Genomic DNA, 7,124 nt, shown 5'->3' with positions numbered 1-7,124 from the left:
CAGAGACAAGGCCAATAAAATCCAGTGAATGGAATTAGATTGTCATTGATGTGTCAGGGAAAGAGAGAACAACAGATCGATGGCAAATTACCAAGCGTGTTGTGCGCGTGGACATCATGAAAGAGGTGTAAACTCCATCCCGCTGTTGGGGGAGCGCAAACGGGGAAAGTTCTGCCCTTCTTGCTTGGAGCGATTGCTACAGTGAGGAAAAGAGAAGGAGAGGAGGAAAAAAACAACAACCAATTCCAATAGAGCACTAATGGGCCACATCGTGCCAATACAATAAAAAATGGCTCTTTTCGTTCAGTCAATAGAGAGTAAATGAAAATTTAACCTTTCATTAAATGTGCTGCTATTATGTCTCTTCTACTTGTTTGCTGTTCTATTTCACTGTGCTACTTTTATTCTTTTTCTTAATTTAACGCTAAATGTGCATGCTAATGTTCCTGACGAGAGAAGCACTAGCAAAGATTCTTCCCTGTTCAGCCCATTCGACAAACACCAGCACTGCAGATGGGAACAGAATTTTTTAATTCTGATTAAACAAAACAGTTTCTTAACAATTACAATAATGATTATTTAAGTCCTAATTGAAAAATTGGTCTTAATAGATAGTTATAGGCCTACCAAAATCAGCAACACTTCTAATTGTTTCTTGTTTCTACCTCATGTTTTCCTACAGATTGCAGCATCTTAAATTTGGATCCAGTCTGTGTGAAGAATCCAGATGACCGCAACATTGTGAAGATTTCAGATAATGCCACCTTTGCATCACCATAAAAAATGTCAGATATTATCCTTTCATTGTAATCATCATAACCACAAACTTTAATCATTTCCTAACATTTTAATTATATTTGCTTAACTGAATACATAATGTTTACTATCCAAATAATATGTATTACACCTTGATAACTTATTAATATTTCTTTCATTTTTAACTGAAGTAGTCTGTTTATATAATATATTTAAATTCATGTGTCATGGATGACACTGACAGAGCTTGGTTTAAATGGCTTAATAAGTCAAAATTCATGAATCTAGATTTGGATTGATTCATCAAAATTAGTTGTCTCAAAAGAGCAATTCATTAAAAAAACACTCTGCAGGTTTATTTTTTATTTATTTATTTATTTTATTTTTTGTAGAACGTAACTAGCAACGTAACTTGTCTTTCATCATATTGGTTTCAAACTGTCTTCCAACTCGCAGCTAAAGCGTTTAATTTGCTGTTTCTGTAGATTCAGTAATCAGATTATCTTAATACAGTGTCTACATTGGTGATTGCAGACATTCATTATAACGTTTTTTTTTTTCTTCACAAAAAGCAATTCAATTTCAGTTCCAGAATCCAAACAATGGTTTCCAGATTTCAGGTTCTCAACCCTAATGAGTACACCAGAGATTTGTTTGTCTTCTGCCTTGTCTGAATGTGGAGAAAGGATTGCTAAGGAAAAAGAACCAACATAGATTCAGAAATGTGTTCGGAATGACAAAAAGATGAAAAGAGACTGAGCGAGAAAGAGGAAGAAAAAGAGAAGTGATAAATCTGTAGGCATCCTGTGAGTGAGATGAAAAGGCTCAGGGCTCAGTTTCCACTGTGGCCTACCTGGCCTTTTAATTAATTAGCACTGGCAGAAGTGCCGCCCATAGGGAAGGCGGCCCCTTAGTGTACTGCCAAGGTGATAATGTCCGAATGTTGAAAGCAGAGAGGCAGGCCACTGCCGATTTGGATGCAATATGCACACACTCTGCACAGTGCCCACACGAGTCCATCCCTCTACGACTGAATGTGCGAATCAACATGCAAACCGCCCTGACCTGGCAGCCTGTCTTGTGCTTCATAAAAGGAGCATTCATATGAAGAATGGGACAGTGGAGGCCACGTTTAATATTAATAGAAAGGTCTGAATGCATGATGGGAAGAGTGTTATTGACCTTACCTGTACACTCACCCTTCAGACGATCCTTCCATTGGTGGCTCTACCGCCATTCCATTTCCCTCAGGCTAAAAGATGCAGATAACCAAAGACTACACAATATCTTACACATATATACATGTATTGGCTTATAATCAAAGGCAAATCTGTGATGGGCTAAAGCTATTGGCTGGTAAGATGACACGTGACCCTGTCTTTGGGTAAGTGCATGCACGGGTGAAAATGTGGCCTTGTTGTGGTGGAAAAAAAAAAAGAGGAAAAAAATCAAGGCAGAGTGAAACTTTTTTTCTGTTTCAAGTAATGAGCGAGTGCACCTTTACCGCCCTAGGCCTTCATACACAATTTAGCCAGAAAGCCAGTGCTGATCATGATTTAGCTTTTGACACTGCCGGCCCTGAGGCGGCCGCAGACTAATACAGATATCTGACTCGCAGCCCACCGCGGAACGCGAAGAGAGACAGAGAGAGAGCCCTTTTATTGACTAAATGATAAAGGGCTTTGTAATGATAAATAACAGTCATTTTATTGTGGAATTCCCAGAAAAGACACATACTACACAATATATAAAGAAAAAAATACTGGAGGGTTGCTGCCCTCTCTGAAGCTGAACAGTAATAGCTGATGGCTGCAAATCTTATTATAGCAGTTCTGAATGCAAGTGATCTTTGATTATAATGCCTGTCTGCCCTATAAAAGCATACTGATACAATATGTTTAAGTCTGCTATGTTAAAGCATGGTGTTTGCATGTACTGTTTACTGCCTAACAGTTATAATTATAGACACATTACAGATGAAGGAGACATGATTTATTCCTTCAAAAAGCCATTTAAATGTGAATATTCAAATAAATAAGAGATGAATGTCAGTGGTTGTGTAAATATATACATAAACATACACAAACATATACTGTACAACGGTGTAAATTCCAGTAATCAAGAAATGAAAGTAAAATATTTTAAATCAATAAGCCTCAAAAGGTAATTATGAATGTGAGCTGAATGTCAGTTGTTGTGACTGTAAATAAATAATATAAATTAATATTTACTATATTATTAACAATGTAATAATACATAATAATAATACTAATAATAATAATAATAATAATAATAATAATAATAATAATAATAATAATAATGATGATGTTGATGGTGATGATGATGATGATGATGATGATGTGATTTCTAGTAATTAGGAAATTAAGGATAAGCCTCAAAAAGCAGAAGTTATTATTATTATTATTATTTTTATTTTTTTTTTTTTTTTTTTTTTACCATGCTCTTAGCATAACCCCTTGACCATGTTAAAAACACTTGAATACATGGCCACTTGTGGTTAAACAAGCTTATAAATGTGTAATGTTTTAATAGATAGCAGTGGTTACCAAATTTAATTTGTTGTTCATGCAGAACATTCACCTGTTGATGGCATAACAATAACTTCACAATCAACTTTTTACCTATTTAATGTTTAAATTAATGTATTTTTGTGACTCTTCCAATTAGTTCAAATTAACGTTTTACTCAATAAATAAATAAATAAATAAATAGATAGATAAATAAATAAATAGATAGATAAATAAATGAATAAATAAATAAATAAATAAATAAATAAATAAATAAATAAATAAATAAATGAATGAATAAATGAATAAATAAATAAAAAAATAAATAAATAAATAAATAAATAATAAAAAGAGCAATAATAATAATAATAATAATAATAATAATAATAATAATAATGATAATAATAATAATAATAATAATAATAATAATAATAATAATAATAATAATAGTGGTTAAGTAAATTATAATTTTTGAGCGCCATTCTTGCATAAAGTCACAGACGTTGGACTGGACCGAAGGATGAGTTTGAAACTCCCATATGAATTATTTAGCGCTCTAATTAAGCAAAGATGGAAACGTCTGCACGAGCACTGCTAAATAAGCTTTTCAGTATGATTCTTAATGAGGGTGGATTTTAATGTCTTTATGCTGTCTGAAACAACTTTTGCCATAATTGTACTTGAGACTCTCTGACCCTTTTTAACATATTAAATTCACTTTTCAAGGTGCCTTTCCAAGGTAGAACTAGTGAATAATGAGTTTCAAAATAAGCTCGTTAATTGACTCCCGGTAAATTTAGATTTTCTAGAGCGACATATACATTTCCCCCCTTTTAAAAACGAACCATTCCAGATAATAAAGTTATTAATCTTGCCCATATAGTAATTATCTCTGTAATTATAGTGTAATTGCACATACATCAAGGACACTCTCATACCAAGAGCAGCCGGGCTCATCATGAAACCCCAAAGTCCGCTTCACACACATAACCCCATGTTTTGTGTAGCTTGCGACACGTGGCAATATACTAACACAGAAAGCAGAACGCTTCATCAGGGCTGTAAATGCGCTAACATGATAATGCTGGTTTAATTACCCTTGGTCAGCCCACTTACAAACCCATCACTGCAGCAGTCAATATCCCACAGGATTCATTCAAGCTCGGGTTGATGGTTAACATGGGAGTCTTTGCTGCATGCTTTAGCCTAATTGATATCCTTATTTAGCAGAGGGCCACGGGGACTTGAAGAGAGTTAAATGGAGCAGTTTACGGTACTGTAATGCTGATCTCTGGACCACAGCTCATTGATACTCATCATAATTCATCCTCATTACATGCTGCTTCAGAGTTTTGCTCAGTATTTTCTGTTTGAGCGCGCATTAAAGCAGGTAACTATGGGATCTATGGAACTGGTTATTTGTATAGGAGTGATATCATCGGCCTAATGGATATCTAAGCTGCATTCACATTATGTCAAAATGACTACAATTGAACTGAGGACTGTTCACAGTCTCAAAAATGATTTGTTTTAATGGCTAGTGCCAAAATGGATGTTTTGCACAGTCCAATTCCATGCTGACTAAATAAAATGGCATTGTAAAAAAAAAAATCTTGTTTTCAAAAATGTTGATCCAACTTTATCCCATTGGTTGGGCAAATAAATACTGTAGTCCCACCCCCAAACTCATTCCATTGAACAATCCAATGTGAAGCAATGTTTTGAAAGTGCCACAGTAGCTATACTGGGTGAAGCAATCAACCTATGACTGGCTAACACTGCATAAAAATGCATGTGCCAATGTTGAGAGCTATTTCTACATCCTGATCTAGCTTTCACTGCTGTAAGTTGAATTAATAACATTAAATAACACTGTAGTAACACAATGCATTAGCACACTATGTAGCAAGCCTATATGGTTGTTTCAACTAACTAGGAAGGGGTACAGTAGTTTAAAATCCGCAAAATGACATGCTACATGCTGTATTTTTTTATTTATTATTGTTATTTTTTTTAAACAGAGAGTAATTCCGTATGGTGTAGTGTGACAAACACATAAAGTAACTATTATGATGGGTAAACTGTTCAACTCTAAATAATATAAGAAAAAAGCCATTACATGTGAAACTGATGTATAAAGCTCATGGGTTAACTTGACTGTTGTTGTGCTTGACTGTCCCAAGGGTTTAGCCGGATAGTCCTCTATCGTCCTTTAAATAATCAATTAAAGAATGAGGAGCAAAATAGATGAAGATTGTGATTGCTCTATTTAAGTAGGTTTTTAGGTCTGCTATGCTTTATCCAGATATATCTCATTTTCATTCTGAATTAATTAGCATGGACCACAGTGTGTGTGATAGCACTAGTGTTGTAGACTGATTTCATCATTTCATTCTCAATACCAACTAATTTTTATAAATAGGTTGCTGAAAATAGTACCAAACCAGCCCACCCATACAAACACATACATACTTTCCTTTATATAAAAACAATAATAAAAAAAAAGTTTTGTACATTTATCCTATAGTTCACGTGAGTGATATGTCATTCTGATATTCCTTCAGGCCTGACGATTTTTCATAAACTTGCACCCGGACAGCCACAAATGGCTCCCAATTTCCAGAGAGCACAGGCAGCCCATTTCATCATATGACACTAAAGAAGAGCACAACAAAAATGGATTAAACCACTTATAAAATGCTAGGTGTGAATATGAAGATGATCTATACGCCTACAATAACTGATTCCAGCACACATAAACAACTCTGCTCTGGCTCAACCACTGTTAAAAACACGTTAAATGTTGGCATCATCTTTTTTTTTTATTATTATTATTTTTGTCTGAAACTACATGACAAATTAGAATTGTATTAATGTGTAAATAATAATAAGAAGAAGAAGAAGACAAAATCATGTGTAGCTACATACATAGCCTTCTTCTTATTATTTTTTATTATTATTGTCATACCTAAGGTGGCCTCACAAAAGAGAATATATACATAATAAACTGGCCATACATCCAGTGTTTCTCTGCCTTCTCTGCCTGAGATGTTGGTATAAGCTCCAGCATCCTTGCGATGCTACATAGGACAAGCAGAATGAAGAAGAAAGAATGGATGGAATTGTCCTGAACAAAGATTAACATTATGAACTGTAGCCTATGTAAATAAGGATTAGATAATTAGTTTAGGTTCCTTCGAGTTCATACTCTTACTTGCTCACTCTTGGCCCTTAGTTAATTTAAATAGCTGTTTGAGTTTAGTTTATTTAAACTGTTAAACTGTTTATTATTTTATTTAATAATGGATTGTTATTTAAATATGGGATTGTGATGACATGGCCGATTATGTAAAGTGTTGCTATCCCACCACATTTGAGAATTTTCATCAGCACGTCTACTAACCAATCATTCATTTGTTTACTTTCTTCTGAATTACTTAAACGCCTATGTCTTCTGACAGGGACTTTGTCAAAACACACAATATTTTGTAATTCATTCAAGCTGTTCAACATATCTTAGTCTCAGCTGAAATAAAAGATATGAAACCTTCAACACATCATGTCCATTTGACTAAACGATATCTTTGTGTTCTATATCAGACAACATGGAATGTAATCAGAAATGTTTCCAAGACGTAATACATAGTGGAAGCCTAATGCATTTTTATTGCAGTCAGAAAGATTTATTTTGCAGCATTGGCTGGATGTTAGGACAGTCACCGGGGATCATTGCATCCAATTTCAGAATACATCAACAAACATCAGTCACCACTAATGGAAAATTTCAACAAATTATTGTAAACACATGTTTGTTCTTCTTCTTTTTTTCAGTATAAACTA

Source organism: Carassius carassius, chromosome 35 (genome assembly GCF_963082965.1).
Source record: "Carassius carassius chromosome 35, fCarCar2.1, whole genome shotgun sequence".
NCBI classification, from domain to species: Eukaryota; Metazoa; Chordata; class Actinopteri; order Cypriniformes; family Cyprinidae; genus Carassius; species Carassius carassius.
This window is presented reverse-complemented; position numbering follows the sequence as displayed.